General features: G+C 43.1%; 1 protein-coding gene across 1 annotated transcript in view; it reads right to left on the bottom strand.

Moving 5' to 3' along the window:
- acadsb (acyl-CoA dehydrogenase short/branched chain) overlaps window positions 1–20147 on the bottom strand; it is an 85008-nt gene that overhangs the window by 63140 nt on the left and 1721 nt on the right. The window lies entirely within an intron of this gene.

The raw sequence follows: 20147 nt of genomic DNA, 5'->3' as shown, positions 1-20147 counted from the left end.
ATATTTAACATTTAATAAATATAATCTGGCATCATTCTGACCACTTATAGAGCCCAAGTTTCCACACGATAAAAAACGGGCGCCCCTCCGAGCTGGGCGCCTGTTTTTCGCACCTAAAACGGTACCTTTAAAAAAATGTAAAAATGTTAAAAATCGCGATTCTGGAGTGCTTTGCAGCTCCTTGTCTGCCTGGCGCGGCGCCCAGGGGGGCGGAGCCTACACTCGCGCCGATTTTGTAAGTGGGAGGGGGTGGGTACTATTTAAATTATTTTTTTTACTGCCGGCAACGCTGCGCGTGCGCGCTGGAGCGTTCGCGCAGTGTGAAAAAAACATTGTCACTCGGCCATTTTTGTAGTTCTTTGCACCTGTTTAATTTTTGAACATTTTTAAAAATAAAAGCACATTGCCATCAGCACATCAGCACTTGCAGCCTTCTCACTGTCTCCTCCCCCCTCCCCCGCGGGAAAGAATGGGCGCCTCCTCTCCCCCTCCCCCTGCCCTCCTCCCCCCCCCCGGCGGGAAAGAACGGGCGCCTCCTACCCCGCCCCCCGCAGGAAAGAACGGGCGCCTCCTACCCCCCCCCCCGCGGGAAGAACGGGCGCCTCCTTCCCCCCCCCGCGGGAAAGAACGGGCGCCTCCTCCCCCCCCCCCGCGGGAAAGAACGGGCACCTCCTCCCCCCCCCCCTCACGGGAAGAACGGGCGTCTCCTCCCCCCCCCCCCCCCCCCCGCGGGAAAGAACGGGCGCTTCCTCCCCCCACCCCCCCAGCGGGAAGAACGGGCGTCTCCTCCTCCTCCCCCCCCGCGGGAAGAACGGGCGCCTCCCCCCCCACCCCCGCGGGAAGAACGGGCGCCTCAGGCTGACTGCAGAATTCTCCATGCCTGAAGCACTTTCACACAGGTAGGAAGATGGTTTATTTAATTTTTTCTTTGCTTATAAATGTTTATTCAGGTTGGATTTATTTGTATAATATTTGTAGAAGTATAAATAAGGATTTATTGTAGAATTTAATGACTTCCCTTCCCCCCTCCCTCCCCCCCACCTCGTTCTGGACGCCTAATTTGTAACCTGCGCCTGATTATTTAATGTGTAGAACAGGTTTTTTCAGTTCTACAAAAATCTTCACTTGCTCCATTCTAACTTAGTTTGGAGTACGTTTTCACTGTGGAAACTTTCAAATCAGGCGTCAGTGGCCGGACATGCCCCCTTTTGAAGAAAAAATTCTGTTCCAAAGTAGAACTGTTCTACCTGACTAGAACTGCAGAAAAGAAAATGTGGAGAATAAGATAGTCCGTTCTCCACCAGTTGCTCCTAAAAATCAGGCGCAAATCATGTGGAAACTTGGGCCCATATAGTTTACGCCACTCATTTTGTAATTCCTGAGCTGTCTATTCAGATTCAACACACCCTCTTCCAAGTTCGATACCTGTAAATTTGATCAATTTCCATTAAGTTTCAATAGTTTGTCATAGATATAAATTAGTAACAACACAGCTCCCAACACTGTGGCACCCGAATCATTAATTCTACCCAACTAACTGCCGTCCGCTGCCTTCAGCTAATTTCTTATTTCACCCAAAACTGCGACTCCTCACTGCTTTCAGCTTAATTTTTGTATTGAAATTGATTAAATGTTTTTTTTAAAAAAAAGAATAGGTACGCCATATTATAGAGCTTTCCTCAGTCCACTTGAAATGTCACTTCCTCAAAAATGTTAAAGAAATTGGTCAGGTAGGATCTTCCCTAATTCCACACTGGGTGCTGTTTACTAGATTATCCTAAAAGTAATTCTGCAATTTACTCTTAATAATCAATCCTGTAATGACCTTTGCCTCAACCACTCCGTGAGAATTCCATGCTCCAGCAACTCTCTGCGTAAATAAATTTCTCATAACCGCTCTTCTCATTTAGTACCAATTTAAAATTGATGACCCTTCAATACTGACTGCCCAAACAAACAAAATACACTTTCTCTATTCACTCTACCAAAACATCAATTTTAAAAACCTATTATTAAATCTCCTCTGAGCCTGCTCTTTGAGCATCCAAAGCTGGAGTTTTCTGAATGAGACTAGCATGGTGGACATGACATTAGAAGAGATCAAAAAAAGATATAAAGACATTGCCATTTAGGACAGAAAGGTGGGGGGGTGGGGGGGTGGGGGGGGGGGGCGGTTACAGGGGAGATAATTGATGAAGTAATCAAACTTAGAGGATAAAACCCCTGCTCTGGATAGATTGTATCTGCGCATATTAAAAGTTAGGGAAGAGTTAACAGAGGCACTATTACAATCTCGAGTAGTCAGCTTGGATTCCAAAAGGGACGGTCATGCTTGACCAATGTGACTGAATTCTTTGAAATAATAGAAAGGATAGATCAGAGTAATGCAGTAGATGCATTATATTTGAATTTCCAAAAGTCCTTTGATAAGGTACCGCAGAGTAGACTCATGACTAAGGACAGAACACGTGCAGTCAGGGGTCAGGTAGCAGAATGGATAGCAAGCTGGCTACAAAACAGAATAGAGAGAGTAGGGGTTCAAGGTAGTTACTCAGACTGGCAAACAGTGGGAAGTGGTGTACCACAGCTTGGATCATAAATGATTTGGAGGGTGTCGTTAATACAGAGGAGGGCTACAACAAAATACAGGGAAGACATTAATAAATGCAGAAAGGCATGCAATTGGCAAATGAACTTCAATATAGATAAGGTGGGACATTTTGGTAGGAAGAATAAGGAGGCCACATACTCCTTGGAAACCAAGTGTCTAAATGGGATAGAGGAACAAAGGGATCTAGGGTTACAGATATACAAATCACAAAGTAGTAATGCAGGTCAATAAGGCCATAAAAAAAAAAATCGCAAACAAAGTTCATTTCTAGAGGGATACAATTGAAAAGCAGGGAAGATATGTTAAACTTGTATGGAACATTGGTTAGACCACAGTTGGAGTACTGTGAAGAATTCTGGGGGGGGGCGGGGGGGGCAGAATTTCACCGCGCCCCGCTTGGAGGCGGTAACCTTCCGGGGCCAGGACATTTATTGCCAGCCCGGAAGTTCCACCCCCGGCACGGAATTCGGCCCTTCAGCCCCTCAATGTAGGGGCACAAAAGATGTCGGCGCGCATGGCGAAGATGTCATCACCGTGCGTGTGCCAGCCTGGGGCACTAATCGCGGGCTAATGACAACGCCTCCCCAAACCTCGAGGGCAATTTTTCTGGAGACGCTATCAACCTCTTCCCCTGAGCGATAACCTCATTGCGCCCCCATTAGTGCCCTCCAGAGGCACTAATGCGGCTATAAAAGAGATCAATTTCATCCCCATGGTTTTCATATTATAAAAAGGCCCTGGAGAAGTTGCAAAAAAGATTTACTAGAATGATACCAGAACGGAGAGATTATATACATCAGGAATGATTGAACAGTTTGGGTCTCTTTTCGAGAAATAAAAAGGGGAGATTGAGGGGTGACCTGATAGAGGTCTTTTAGCCTATGTAAGGGTTTGATAGGGTTAACAGAGATGTTTCCACTTGCGGGGGAGACCAGGACTCGGGGCCATAAATACAAGATAGTCACTAATAAAACCAATAGGCAATTCAGGAGGAACTTCTTTACCCAGAGAGTGATTGATATGTGGAACTCGCCATCACAAGGAGTAATTGAGGCGAATAACTTAGATCCACTTAAGGGGAAGCTAAATAAACACGAGGGAGAAAGGAATACAATGATATGTTGATGGGGGTTAGATGAAGATGGGTGAGGAGACTCTTGGAGTATAAACAACGGCATGGACCAGTTGGGTTGAATGGCTTGTTTCTGCACTGTAAATACTATGTAACTATGAAATAGAGGTTAAAATAAAGCAGAAAAAAGGAGGAGATTTATGACAAATGTCAGGTACAGAATAAATAGAAAACCAGGCAGAATACAGAGAGTGCTGGGGGAAATTGAAAAAGGATACAAGAAGGGCAAAGCGAGAATATGAGAAACCATTAGTGGGCAACATAAAAGGAAACCAATTTTTTTTAATAAAACATATAAAAAGTAAAAGGATAGTTAAATGAATGGTAAGGGCCGAATACGGACAAAAAAAATTAAATCTTCTGATGGAGGGAGTGAGCATGGCTAAGGTACCAAATGAGTACTTTGCATCTCTCATCACAAAAGAGAATGAAGTTAATGTTGTAATAGAAGAGGAGGGCATAGAGATCTAGGATAAGTGCAACGTGACTGTAGCATGTATCATCTACAAGATGCACTGCAGCAACTTGCCAAGGCTTCTTCGACAGCACTTCCCAAACCCGCAACCTCTACCACCTGGAAGGACAAGGGCAGCAGGCGTATGGAAACACCAACACCTGCATGTTTCCCTCCAAGTCACACACCATCATGAATTGGAAATATATCGCCATTCCTTCACAGTCGCTGGGTCAAAATTCTGGAACTCCATCTCTAACAGCACTGTGGGAGTACCTTCACCACGCAGACTGCAGCGGTTCAAAGCGGCGGCTCACCACCACCTTCTCAAGTACAGTTAAGGTTGGGCAATAAATTCATTATCCTCCCAAAATGTACTAACACTCACTTTTCTTGAACAGTCTATATTTCTGTATGCTGCATTCACTACCATCCTTTGGGTTCATTTTTCTGATATTTCTACTACAATTACTGTAACAATAGCTACCAGTTCAGTCATCTTATTCCCAATGCTTCTAACGTTTATGTATATACAACTGATTGTAAACTTGCCTCATTTTAGTCCCAAGTGTCTGGTTCCTGAGTAACTAGGCTCATACCCATCTGTGTACAACATTCCACTCTATAATCAATGTCATCTGGGATCCAATATCCTTTCCACTTATCTTTCTAGTTTAAATGATTCTTGATAGCTGCCTCAAAAGCTCTTTGCAAGTTTTATTATTCCTGCTTTGTTTAGGAGCAGCCTGCATCTCCTGTGCCAGTTCTTTTTGTCATGAAAATATTTCCAGTTATTTATGAAAGTAATATTATTATTATATCAGCTTGTTTACTTGAACTCCCATTCTTTGCTAAACAAGTGAAGTACACATTACGTTGCATTTGAGATTTAAGATAATCCTTAAGGTAATCGCAGGATAGCTCAGATGAATACGTGGCTTGAGCAGTGGTGCAGCAGGGAGGGATTCAAATTTCTGGGGCATTGGAACCGGTTCTGGGGGAGGTGGGACCAGTACAAACCGGACGGTCTTCACCGAGGCAGGACCGGAAACAATGTCCGAGGAGAAGTGTTTGCTGGTGCTGTTGGGGAGGAGTTAAACTAATATGGCAGGGGGATGGGAACCAATGCAGGGAGACAGAGGGAAACAAAATTGAGACAGAAGCAAAAGACAGAAAGGAGATGAGTAAAAGTGGAGGGCAGAGAAACCCAAGGCAAAAAACAAAAAGGGCCACTTTGCAGCAAAATTCTAAAGAGTCTACGTGCGTTAAAAAGGCAAGCCTGAAGGCTCTGTGCCTCAATGCGAGGCGTATTCGGAATAAGGTGGACGAATTAACTGTGCAGATAGCAGTTAACGGATACGATGTGGTTGGCATCACGGAGACATGGCTCCAGGGTGACCAAGGCTGGCAACTCAACATTCAAGGGTATTCAACATTTAGGAAGGATAGACAGAAAGGAAAAGGAGGCGGGCTGGCGATTCTGGTTAAAGAGGAAATTAATGCAATTGTAAGGAAAGATATTAGCTTGGATGATGTGGAATCGGTATGGGTGGAGCTACGGAATACCAAGGGGCACAGAATGCTAGTGGGAGTTGTGTACAGACCTCCAAACAGTAGTAGTGATGTTGGGAAGGGCATCAAACAGGAAATTAGGGGTGCATGCAATAAAGGTGCAGCAGTTATCATGGGTGACTTTAATATGCATATAGATTGGGCTAACCAAACTGGAAACAATACGGTGGAGGAGGATTTCCTGGAGTGCATAAGGGATGGTTTTCTAGACCAATATGTCGAGGAACCAACTAGGGGGGAGGCCATCTTAGACTGGGTGTTGTGTAATGAGAGGGGATTAATTGGCAATCTCGTTGTGCGAGGCCCCTTGGGGAAGAGTGACCATAATATGGTGGAATTCTACATTAGGATGGAGAATGAAACAGTTAATTCAGGGACCATGGTCCAGAACTTAAAGAAGGGTAACTTTGAAGGTATGAGGTGTGAATTGGCTAGGATAGATTGGCGAATGATACTTAAGGGGTTGACAGTGGATGGGCAATGGCAGACATTTAGAGACTGCATGGATGAACTACAACAATTGTACATCCCTGTCTGGCGTAAAAATAAAAAAGGAAAGGTGGCTCAACCGTGACTATCAAGGGAAATCAGGGATAGTATTAAAGCCAAGGAAGTGGCATACAAATTGGCCAGAAATAGCAGCGAACCCGGGGACTGGGAGAAATTTAGAACTCAGCAGAGGAGGACAAAGAGTTTGATTAGGGCAGGGAAAAGAGAGTACGAGAGGAAGCTTGCAGGGAACATTAAGACGGACTGCAAAAGCTTCTGAAGATATGTAAAGAGAAAAAGGTTAGTAAAGACAAACGTAGGTCCCCTGCAGTCAGAATCAGGGGAAGTCATAACTGGGAACAAAGAAATGGCAGACCAATTGAACAAGTACTTTGGTTTGGTATTCACTAAGGAGGAGACAAATAACCTTCCAGATATAAAAGGGGTCAGAGGGTCGAGTTAGAAGGAGGAACTGAGGGAAATCCTTATTCGTCGGGAAATTGTGTTGGGGAAATTGATGGGATTGAAGGCTGATAAATCCCCAGGGCCTGATGGGACTGCATCCCAGAGTACTTAAGGAGGTGGCCTTGGGAATAGCAGATGCATTGACAGTCATTTTCCAACATTCCATTGACTCTGGATCAGTTCCTATGGAGTAGAGGGTAGCCAACGTAACCCCACTTTTTAAAAAAAAGGAGGGAGAGAAAACAGGGAATTATCGACCGGTCAGCCGGACATCGATAGTGGGTAAAATGAAGGAATCAATTATTAAGGATGCCATGGCAGCGCATTTGGAAAGAGGTGACATGATATCCATGCTGACTTGGACCTTTGTGAAGGGGAAATCATGCTTGACAAATCTTCTGGAATTTTTTGAGGATGTTTCCAGTAGAGTGGACAAGGGGGAACCAGTTGATGTGGTGTATTTGGACTTTCAGAAGGGTTTCGACAAGGTCCCACACAAGAGATTAATGTGAAAAGTTAAAGCAAATGGGATTGGGGGTAGTGTGCTGACGTGGATTGAGAACTGGTTGGCAGACAGGAAGCAAAGAGTAGGAGTAAATGGGTACTTTTCAGAATGTCAGGCAGTGACTAGTGGGGTACCGCAAGGTTCTGTGCTGGGGCTCCAGCTGTTTACATTGTACATTAATGATTTAGACGAGGGGATTAAATGTAGTATCTCCAAATTTGCGGATGACACTAAGTTGGGTGGCAGTGTGAGCTGTGAGGAGGATGCTATGAGGCTGCAGAGTGACTTGGATAAGTTAGATGAGTGGGCAAATGTATGGCAGATGAAGTATAATGTGGATAAATGTGAGGTTATCCATTTTGGTGGTAAAAACAGAGAAACAGACTATTATCTGAATGGTAACAGATTAAGTAAAGGGAAGGTGCAACGAAACCTGGGTGTCATGGTACATCAGTCTTTGAAGGTTGGCATGCAGGTACAGCAGGTGGTTAAGAAAGCAAATGGCATGTTGGCCTTCATAGCGAGGGGATTGGAGTACAGGGGCAGGGAGGTGTTACTACAGTTGTACAGGGCCTTGGTGAGGCCACACCTGGAGTATTGTGTACAGTTTTGGTCTCCTAACTTGAGGAAGGACATTCTTGCTATTGAGGGAGTGCAGCGAAGGTTCATCAGACTGATTCCCGGGATGGCGGGACTGACATATCAAGAAAGACTGGATCAACTGGGCTTATATTCACTGGAGTTCAGAAGAGGGGATCTCAGAAACGTTTAAAATTCTGATGGGTTTCGACAGGTTAGATGCAGGAAGAATGTTCCCAATGTTGGGGAAGTCCAGAACCAGGGATCACAGTCTAAGAATAAGGGGTAAGCCATTTAGGACCGAGATGAGGAGAAACTTCTTCACCTAGGGAGTGGTGAACCTGTGGAATTCTCTCCCACAGAAAGTTGTTGAGGCCAATTCACTAAATATATTCAAAAAGGAGTTCGATGTAGTCCTTACTACTAGGGGGATCAAGGGGTATGGCGAGAAAGCAGGAATGGGGTACTGAAGTTGCATGTTGAGCCATGAACTCATGACGGTGCAGGCTCAAAGGGCCAAATGGCCTACTCCTGCACCTATTTTTTATGTTTCTATGCAAGGTTGGTGGCTCGGTTTACTTATACCAAATCTCCCAGCTTCATCTCCAAGATGGTGGCCCTATAGCTTTGCTGTCCATATGTCCAAAGCTGCCTTCCCATCACCTATAAGTAACTTTCTCCTCACCGCTACCAGATTCCTCCACCTTACCTCCCCGAGTAGCAAAAGCTGGGTTTCTGGCTGATGTGGGATTGGGGAAAAGAGAGAGTTAGTTCAAATATTTTCTCCAGCAGTGGGGAAATTATTATTTAAATAACTTCCCCCCCGCCCCCTCATCATAATTGAAGTTCCCTGCTGCAACTGATCCCATGCCATAACACTTATCCTGAAGGATTGGTTGTGACAAGGACACAGACTAGTCTTGGGCGGGGGGGGGGGGGGCAGATTTGTTGAGCAGTGACTTGTGGAAATCATGTTACACTTAAAATACTCAGCTGAGTATTTTAACTAATACAGGTTTCCCCAACTTACTACTCAGGAATACTGCATCCAGTTTTAGTCTCCTCACATGGTGAGGGTTATTGAGGATTTAGAAAGGGTACAGAGGAGGACCTCAAGACTGATCCCCAGTTTAAAACACCTGCGTTACTTAGATAAGCTCAAAGATCTGGATCTGTATACTTTAGAAAGGCGTAGACTGAGGGGTGATTTGATCAAGGTTTATAAAATAATAAAAGTGACTAAAATGGTGTTTGAGAGAGTTAAGGAGGCATGCTTATGAGTTCTGCAAGGACAGAATTAAGTTGGATGTTAGGTGGCTCTTCTTTTCCCAGAGGAAAGTAGATCTGTGAAACACACAATCCTCGCAGTACTCCTGGTTGTGCCAAATCTTTGCAGTCTCACAATACTTGCATACCACATGATCCCCACTCTAAAACGTCAGGATCACCTCAACTACTATATGCATTTCCTACATCCATCTTCTTTACCATCTTCCTCTGTATCCTTGGCTTTAAACAAATGAAACCCAGCACAAATTGTAATCAAGGAGAAATGATTTAGTTCACAAGCAAATATTCATACAATTTTGAGCCTGCAACTATTACCCACACTGACTAATACAATGACTGCAAATCAGTTGTCCTGAATTATACATTAAAGTAGCAAAAACATGACATCTTGCGACTCACTGCGTACAATGCCACTGGAACTCCACTAGTCTTTAAAGAAAGTAAAAAGGCCATTTATTTCCCAATGTTTTCCTGACCATTAGATACCTATAAGAGTGGTGAGGTAACAGGGAGAGCAGTCCAGTAGATGCCAAGCTAGAGAAACTTCCCACAACAATCTTTAACTGATCCCATTTACACAAGTTTATCAGTCGGTCCCCTTAAAGAGATAAGCCACATTGATGTCTAAACAAAAACAGCCATGCTCTACTTGGTGAGCAATACTACAGGTCATCAGCTAATCTACAATATGAAATGTTTTGCATATATAGCACAAACTTCCTGTAATTCCAGGAAGTAACCAATACCAACCCCATCACAATGACTGCCCCACTGGAAAATTGCCTCTGTCTCAGCCCATCTGCTGCTGAAACCCTGTCTTTGTCAGCTCCAGATTCAACTATTCCAACACTCACTTGGTCAGCCTCCTATGCTCCACCTTCCGTAATCTTCAGCTTACCAAAACTCTGCTATCCATATACTATCCCACACAGTTCCACTCGCCCATCACCTGACTTCACTAACCTATATTGGTTCCAGGTCTCCCAATGTCTCAAAATATAAAATTCTCATCCTGGTGTTTGCATTTCTTCATAGCCTCACCCCGCCCCAAACTCTCCATTCCTCTGACTCTGGCCTTCTGTGCATCTCTGCTGCCCCACCATTGGTGGCCATGCCTTCAGCCACCTAGGACCCACACTCTGGAATATCCTCCATAAACCCTCGGCCTCATTTCCCTCTCTTCCTTTAAGATCATCCATAAAACTCAGCTCCTCAGTCAAGCTTTTGATCACTGCTCCCAATAGCTCCCTCTTTAGGCTCAGTATTCATCTTTAAATATTCTGGGGTGTGGGGAAGGATCTCCTTTACCCCTCTTTCATTTGCTCCTATCTACATCGACTGAATATCCTTGCCTTTCCCATCATCATAAGCGACACCCATTTTGATTGGCTATCCCCTTCTCTCCCTCACTGCTTCCTTCTACCACCTCTTACTACCCCCACTCACCCAGAACAATGAAGCTTTCCCTGTTCCCTCCTATAGCTCCAAGAGTCTTTGCCTTACCTTGTTGCTTCTGCAACTGCCTAGGACCCACTGTGTAGTGCCAGTCATCAAGCACCCACACTTTTTCCACCTCAACAGCCCATCAGTCCGCAACAAAAAGTAATTATTGCCATGCCACTCCCTCCATGTCTCAAGGCTTCCACATCCCAACAATCCACCACGGCTCATCCTTCTCGAGGGTGACTAGATGCTGCAACCCTTGCCCAAGCTGTGACAAGTCCTTGCATCTGGGCCAATGTTCCTAAACCCCAGGTATCCTAATTCCAATGTCCCCAGACTCCGAACCCATTACTACACCACCACAGGTTCCCTTCAAAGAATAGGCTATTAAGCTCTTCAAGCCAGTTTACTATTCGAGGAAATCAACTGATCTGTACCAGAACTCCATTTACCAATCTTTGCTCCATAACCCTGGATATCCCAACCCAACAAAAATCTATTGATCTCAGTCTTGAAAATATCAATTTACCCAGCATCCACAGCCTTTTGGGGAGAAAGTGCTCCACATTTCCACTACCCTCGGTGTGAAAAAGTGCTTCTTGATTTCATTACTAAATGGCCTAGCTCTAATTTTAAGATCATGTCCTTTTGCTCTGGATTCTCCAACCAGAGGAAATAGCTTCTCTGTATCGACTCTACTGAAACCATTCATCGTTTTAAACACCCCGATTAGATCACCCCTCAACCATTGAAACTCAAGAAAATACTGCAAGTTTATGCAACCATTCCTCATAATTTAGCCCTCTAAGCCCCAGTATCATTCTAGTGAATCCACCCTCCAAGGCCAATACATCTTTCCTTCAGTTCAGTGCCCAATAAATACACTACTCTAGGTGGGATAGGACCAAGACTCTGTAAAGCTGAAGTATCATTTCCTCATTCCTAACCTCAGATAAATATTCCATTGGCCTTTTTGATTATTTTTTGTATCTGTGCACTAACTTTGTGATTTAAAATTTTTTTATTTATTCATTCATTCATTCATGGGATGTGGGCGTCGCTGGCAAGGCCAGCATTAATTGCTCATGAGAAGGGGAGATGAGCCCCCTTCTTGAACCGCTACAGTCAGTCTGGTGAAGGTAGGGAGTTCCAGGATTCTGATCCGGCGACGATGAAGGAACGCCGATATATTTCCAAGTCAGCACGGTGTGTGTTTTGGAGGTAGCGGCGTTCCCATGTGCCTGCTGCCCTTGACCTTCTCGGTGGTAGAGGTCACGGGTTTTGCACCTTTGCTCCTCCACACCTCTTAGTTTAAGAAAATATTCCTATTTGTTCTTTCGGATCCAAAGTGGATCATTTCCCCACATTGAACTCCATCTCCTATAACCTTGCGCATTTATTGTGTGTGTCACTTTTCAACTTCCTGTTCCCAGCCACATAACTTCCTGTGTCTCCTAACTTGGTGTCATCTGCAAACTTGGATATACAAAGAGAGTCAAGGTGGATTTGTGAAGGATAGGGCATATCTGACTAATTTAGTTGCATATTTGAAGTGGTCAGTTGCATGATAGATAGGAGAGTTTTTATATGGATGCTGTCCATATGGATTTCTAGAAGGCAGTTGATAAAGTTCCGCAGAAGAGATTATTGGCAAAAATCTATTCTTTCATCCAAGTCATTTATTCCTGCACTCTGGTTGGGAGGTAGGAGACAATTACCAACCCACATCACAGGGTTATGTCCAATTCCGTGTGCTTTCATTTTTGCCAATAATCTCTTCTGCGGAACTTTATCAAATGCCTTCTAGAAATCCATATGGACAGCATCCATATAAAAACTCTCCTATCTATCATGCAACTGACCACTTCAAATATGCAACTAAATTAGTCAGATATGCCCTATCCTTCACAAATCCACCTTGACTCTCTTTGATCAGCTCATACATGCCCAAGTTGTTCTGGCTGTGATGGCTGACTCCAGTAGCTTTCAGCGTTGAGGTTAAACTGACTGGCCTGTAATTACATGGTTTCTCACTCCTTCCCTTCCTAAATAATGACATTTGCAATTTTCCAATCCAAAAGGCACATTTATTGAATCTAGAGAGCCGTCCCTCGTACCCTCAGATTCAAATATATTGACACCTGAACCTTCCCCACCAGTGCACACTCCAACAAATTTCCCATCATGCACCTCCACCACCCGACACACCAACACTTATCGTCCAGTAATGATACCCTGACACTCCATGCCCATCATCCCAAAATCCAGCACACTCCCACATCCCAATATGCCTGTCCTACTTTCAATATTTGTTTTCTGCTTTGCATTATTATTAGGTCTGTAAATAGGAATAGGAAGCAGAAAAGTAGATTTGGTAAGATTACATTACAAATTAATTAATGGTTCAACTAGCTATTCAATTGTGTAAAGGTTGTATAAGTCAAGGCTCAATTATGGAAACTGTTATGACAGTGTTGAGAGAAAAGATAATTCAATAAAAACAAAAATTATAACAATTTGGGAGTTGGCAGACACAATGGCCCCAATATTAATGGTGAGGCGGGAAGGTTGCGAGATAGCCCGGTAGAGGGCGAAGAACCCAGCATGACTGGGGACGGGAAAGCTCTTAACGGCAGGACCTCTTAAATAAATCATTGTTAACTTGCGCTCGACAGCAGACCACATTGCTCGCCGTCGAGGCAGCCAGAGGCAGAAATTAGCAGCAGAAAGCCATAGCTGGGGACTCGCCAGAACAGTTCCCAGCAATCAGTGGGTTTTGGGGGGGGAAAGGAAGCAGGAAGCCTGACATCATGATATCACTAAAATGTCTTCAAGGGACTACCTCCATAATGAATCTCCCAATAGTAACCTAGGTACCACTGTGCCATGGATACCACTAAATGAACAAATACCAATTCAAGAAACCACAGCATGAGTATGAATAACAGGTAATACAATGGGCTATAACATGCCAAGAATTTAATTTCTACTGGAGCAAACAGTAATTGTAAATATTTGTTTTCAGATATGCCTTTGCATAATTTTTAAATGACATTTGTTGAAAGGGGTGGGGCAGGGGAGAGGTTCTCATCTATTTAAAAATGTGCATTTACTTTACAACTTAGTGTCATATTAGTGTGAAACCAATAGGGATTGACCTAATTCTGGAAAGGGATGAGACGTTCCCTCAACCAAAGCCATTTAGAAAAACGAAGGAAAAAATTCTGCCCATTTGTCTCATTATGGTTTGTTGGACCATGCGGTCTGAAAATCGACTGTGTTTGTTTTCATTACAGCAATGGTTACACTTCAAAAAGGCGCAATATAAATATTTCTTTTCTTGCATTGCTTGGAATTAATTTAAATGTTTACAGTGTGAATACTGCCACTTGGACTATCTAAATATTTTCTTAAAATTAACTACTGGAGAGGAACTTTATGCAAGTTGCCTCATGGATAGAAGGATCAGCATTCCAATTAGGCAGTGTAATTGGGTACTGTATGGCTCAACCGATAATTGGTTAAATCAGTATTATTATATGCTACTTTTCAGGCAACAACAATATTGGCTAGAATTTTACCACTAGAAGGAATAAGCCATAATGGTGTAAAAATATAGTTTTGAAGTACCTACACATTTACAAAATAATTCATTTTTTTTCTATAATTGTGCATGGATTCTGAATAATTATCAAGATAGAAGTGAAACAATTGCACTATTTTGAGGTTCACTACAGTTAGAGAAAATCTACAGGAGGTTACATTACAACACTGTGGCAGTATCAACTAGTCTTTAAACAAAATAAACTGTTCAGATTAGCAATGGCAATAAATTTTAATTTAAAGAAAAAGGGACAATTCACTGGATTTCCCAACACGGGTTTGTGAACTGTAAAGAAAAGGAATGAAGTTAGAACCATCAAGGAGGTTGGTATTAAACACAGAAATAGGGAGAGGTCATGATTTTAATAGCTACCATTTGTACATTCCTGCTTTAAAAGGAATAATTTACTATAAAATTAAATGCTGCTTATCTCAAATTCATCCATAAATTAGGATTAACTGCTACCATTGAAAATGATGGTAATCTGTGTACAAATCTATAGCTATAAAGAAAGAAATATGATCCAGCAGGTCTTGCAAGCAGGAAAAACATATTCATATTTTAGGTCATAAATTATTTGCATAATAAACATTGAAACAGAATATCAACTTAATACTTCTGCCCATTACACAAGCAAATCTATGTATTGCACACGCCAATTAAATTTAAAATTTATCACTGAACTTGATGCAGAGGAACAAACATCATAGAAGAGAGGCAAGGAATTTAGTTGATGGGCATTTTATAATACAACTTTTGATAGGTGCAATGGCTTGAATAAGAAATACTGTGTAAGGAATAAGCTGGCATACAAGAATTTTCTGAACTACACAAGAATCTAGATGGGAAGAAGATTGTTTTTTTGAAAATGTATTTGCCCTCATAAAAAGCACAATATGCTTCAGATATTATTCTGAATGTTAAATCCCATTGGCTGGGATTTTCCTCTTTAATGCCCCCTAACCTAAAATCTTCAGCCCATTTATTTTAATGGTGCATACTTCAAAAGATTGATTACAGCAATAGCTAAAAAGGTAAATCATCTACCTTGACTATTAGATTCTAAAAAAATTGGGTAACCTATATCAAAAGTACTGTCTTAATTAAGTGGATGACTCATTTTGAAATGCAATACTGCCAAAATGAGGGCAGTCTCGGGATAATTTCTATAACGTGTTTCCCAAGGTTCTTTTTTCTATCTATATTAAAAGAGTATGGTCCTCGACATCCACATGATAAACATTCTCTGATCATATAAAGTCAGCTAATTCTGACATTTTCATGTAGAAAGGACACCTACGCCTTCCTGGCACATAAGAACATAAGAAATAGGAACAGGAGTCGGCCATACGGCCCCTCGAGCCTGCTCCGCCATTCAATAAGATCATGGCTGATCTGATCATGGACTCAGCTCCACTTCCCCATAACTTCTTATCCCCTTATCATTTAGGAAACTGTCTATTTCTGTCTTAAATTTATTCAATGTCCCAGCTTCCACAGCTCTATGAGGCAGCGAAGTCTAGAGATTTACAACCCTGAGAGAAGAAATTTCTCCTCATTTCTTTTTTAAATGGGCGACCCCTTATTCTAAGATCATGCCCTCTAGTTCTAGTCTTCCCAATCAGTGGAAACATTCTCTCTGCATCCACCTTGTCAAGCCCCCTCATAATCTTATATGTCTCGATAAGATCACCTCTCATTCTTCTGAATTCCAATGAGTAGAGGCCCAATCTACTCAACCTTTCCCCATAAGTCAACCCCCTCATCCCTGGAATCAACTTAGTAAACCTTCTCTGAACTGCCTCCAAAGCAAGTATATCCTTTCGTAAATATGGAAACCAAAACTGCACGCAGTATTCCAGATGTGGCCTCGCCAATACCTTATATAGCTGTAGCAAGACTTCCTTGCTTTTATACTCCATCCCCTTTGCAATAAAGGCCAAGATACCATGAAGTAGGGAATACTGATGATCAAGGAGTTTATTAATTGAGACCAGAGGTAGAGGAGTTTTCCATTGCAATCCTTAAATCTAAGGAATTGAAACATTCAATATTTGCACAGCATGAGATTAAGATCCTATTATGATCATGGGGTGAGTAAAATAATGGAGTTAGTGCACCAAGCATCTTTATGAACCCAGAAATTTATAGATAAAAACACAAAATAGTTGGAGTTAGACTAATCTTTGTATCTAGAAATGGAGAGGTAATTCAGGACCTATAGTACTTGCAATCACAAATGTTCAAGGTGCCTTTCCACAAATCAGATGCTTAATGCTTCCATTTATAGTTCTAAATTTTGAAGGCATACTTTTACAGGAAGGCATAATAGTTTGGATGACCAGAGCAGTTTTAATGCAACTACCGAGGCTGCATTTACAAACATTACCAGAGATTGGCATTTTTGTTACTTAAGTGTTGAGAAAATTCATTAAGGATGGATGTAACTCAAATTCAAATTGAGCACAATCAAACTGCTGGTTTTGTTCCAAAGTTAATCAAGTTAAGGCAACTGTTCAGGTGTAAGAAACAAGTTAATCTGATGACACAGCAGATGTGAGGTCATACCAAGCAAGCATCCGGTGTTTTAAGCTGTGTGCAAGCTTCAACACCTTATGTGGGATTCCACATAATTTGATACCATTTGTCCTCGGAAGAGAGAAAAGATTTGAACTCAACTAGTTGCCTTACATAAGAAATAGGAGCAGGAGTAGGCCATTTGGCCCACTCCACCATTAAATTAGATCATGGCAGATCATTTACATCAACTCCACCTTCCTGCACATCCTTTCTGCATATTTGTTTGTTTCAATGAGATCATCTCTTACATAAGAACATAAGAATTAGGAACAGGAGTAGGTCATCTAGCCCCTCGAGCCTGTTCCGCCATTCAACAAGATCATGGCTGATCTGGCCGTGGACTCAGCTCCACTTACCCGCCCGCTCCCCATAACCCTTAATTCCCTTATTGGTTAAAAATAACCTTATTCTTCTAAACTCGAGAATATAGGCCTGGTCTACTCAATTTCTTCTCATTGGACAATCCACCCATCCCAGGAATCAGTCTGGTGAACTCCCTCTATGGCATGTATATCCTTCCTTAGATAAGGAAACCAAAACCACACGCAATATCCAGGTATGATATTACTTCATTACTTATGTAACAAGAATGCCAGTCTTTGGTGATGACCTCAAGTAACCTTGTTATCCTAGTGGAAGGGGGTTCTATTATCTGAATGGCGGCAGACTAGGAAAAGGGGAGGTGCAACGAGACCTGGGTGTCATGGTTCATCAGTCACTGAAAGTGGGCATGCAGGTACAGCAGGCGGTAAAGGCGGCAAATGGTATGTTGGCCTTCATAGCTAGGGGATTTGAATATAGAAGCAGGGAGGTCTTAATGCAGTTGTACAGGGCCTTAGTGAGGCCTCACCTGGAATATTGTGTTCAGTTTTGGTCTCCTAGTCTGAGGAAGGACGTTCTTGCTATTGAGGGAGTGCAGCGAAGGTTCACCAGACTGATTCCAGAGATGGCTGGGCTGTCATAAGAGGAGACTGGATCAACTGGGCCTTTATTCACTGGAGTTTAGAAGGATGAGAGGGGATCTCATAGAAACATAAGATTCTGAGAGGACTGGACAGGTTAGATGCGGGAAGAATGTTCCCGATGTTGGGGAAGTCTAGAACCAGGGGACATAGTCTTAGGATAAGGGGTAGGCCATTTAGGACTGAGATGAGGAGAAACTTCTTCACTCAGAGAGTTGTTAACCTGTGGAATTCCCTGCCGCAGAGAGTTGTTGATGCCAGTTCACTGGATATATTCAAGAGGGAGTTAGATATGGCTCTTACGGTTAAGGGGATCAAGGGGTATGGAGAAAAAGCAGGAAAGGGGTACTGAAGGAATGATCAGCCATGATCTTATTGAAAGGCGGTGCAGGCTCGAAGGGCCGAATGGCCTACTTCTGCACCTATTTTTCTATGTTTCCATAGAGTGGTGCCCAGTGAGATGGATTGACAGCTGTATGTCCAGATAGAGATACATCTAGGGCTACACCACAGTTCCTGTTTATTTACATGATTGCAACTCTTCTAACTAGATTAGAGAAATCGGGACCCAAAAGCACCAGTATTGCTCTATTATTCTGCCTTGCCAGAGCAGAAACACAGAAAATGCCTCAAAACAAAATGTTCTTATCTCAGAGTTGTGCAGTCTCTGCATCCTTAACTTGAGATTCTGAAATTATTCTACACTTAAAATGTTTCACCTATCCAACTTCCAAAAAGGCATATTGTTATGGAATCCAAATATAAAAAGCCAGATGGGACAGTTTAAGTTGCCCAAATGGTACATTATTCGATCCTTATAAATGATTCATTCATAAAATACAAGGGTAAATTTCTGCAGGGCTTCTCCCACTCATTTGGCTGAAAAACCACAGAAACTGCATACAGCACACATGCCTTTTTTGGGTTTTCTGAGGCTTTTGCACTGAAGTTCTGACAGCTGATAGGGAGAGTCCCCACAGAAATCCGCGCCCCCTCCACGAAAAACCACACCCATTATCCCAGGTCCAATCTCTAAGGACCTCGAAAGGGTCATTGCCTCCTAGATCCATGCCCACCTCTCTTGGTTCTGACCCTCCCACATTTAAAAAGAAATTGGTGGACGGATGTGGGCATTGCTGGCAAGGCCGGTATTTACTGCCAATCCCTAGCTGACCTTGCGACGGTGGGCTATCTTGATTAACCGCTGCAGTCTGTGTGATGAAGCTGCTCCTACAGAGCTATTAGATAAGGAGTTCCAGGATTTCAACCAAACGATGATGAAGGAACTGCGATCCATGCCCAAGTCAGGATGGTGCGTGATGTAAATGGGAACTTGGAGGTGTTGATGTAGCCCTGCACCGGCTGCTGGTTCTTCTAGGTAGTGGATGTTGCAGGTTTGGGAGGTGCTGCCGAAGAAGCCTTGGAGAGTTGCTGTCGTGCATCATACATATAGTACACTGCAGCCACGGTACGCCGGTGATGAATACCATCCTTTGTGATTATGAATATGCTGCAATACCCCTCCTCGGATCTATCATTGGCCCCCTCCTCTTCCTCATCTGCATGTTCCCCCCTACAATATCATTCAGACACATAGTCAGCTTCTAGATATATGCTGATGATACCAAGCTGTAGCTCTCCAACTCTCTTGACCCCCTCCAGTGCCTCCATGCTGTCAGACAGCTTGTCCATCATTCCGTCTTGGATGAGCCGTAACTTGCTCCAGCTAAACACAGGGAGGATCCAGATCATCATCTATGGCCCCCGCAAGCCCAGATGTTCACCACCAATTCCATTCCCCTCGCTGGTCACTGTCTCAGGATGAACCAGACTGTTCGCAACATCCTGTTGGGCTGAAAACTAAGGCTCAGACCGCATATCCTCTGCCTCACAAAGATCAGCTCGCCTCCACCTCAGCCGCTGAAATCCTCATTCATGCTGTTGTCACCTCAAAACTCCATTACTCCAACACACCTGGCTGACCCCAACCATCACCCCTCACTCCCAATCTTCTCCCCTCTAATCTTCAAATTTATCCAAAAGTCTGCTACCTGCATCCTATCCCACACCGCCCCACTCATCCATCACAAGTCATACTCGTTGATCTACATTGGTTCCTAGTCCTCCAACACCTCTAACTTAAATTTCTCATCCTTATTTGCAAATTCCTCCATGGCTCTGCCACTACCTCCCCACTCTCTCTCCCCCACCCCCACACACAAAAAAAATCTCTGCAACTTGCTAAAGCCTTACAACTATTTTAGTTGTATCAGTAATCAAGTGCCTCCCCCCCCGAATAAGGGGGGGGCACACTCCAAAAACTTTTCAAAGTGCCCCCTTGGGTTTTTTTTGAGGGCACTAAAAACATAAAATTATACAAGTGCCCCTTGGCTAAAAGGGGGGGGGGGCACGAAAACCGACAACTTAAACAAACTAAACTTTAGACATTAAGATCAAATTA

This window comes from Pristiophorus japonicus, chromosome 3 (genome assembly GCF_044704955.1).
Source record: "Pristiophorus japonicus isolate sPriJap1 chromosome 3, sPriJap1.hap1, whole genome shotgun sequence".
In the NCBI taxonomy this organism is placed as follows: Eukaryota; Metazoa; Chordata; class Chondrichthyes; family Pristiophoridae; genus Pristiophorus; species Pristiophorus japonicus.
This window is presented reverse-complemented; position numbering and strand designations above follow the sequence as displayed.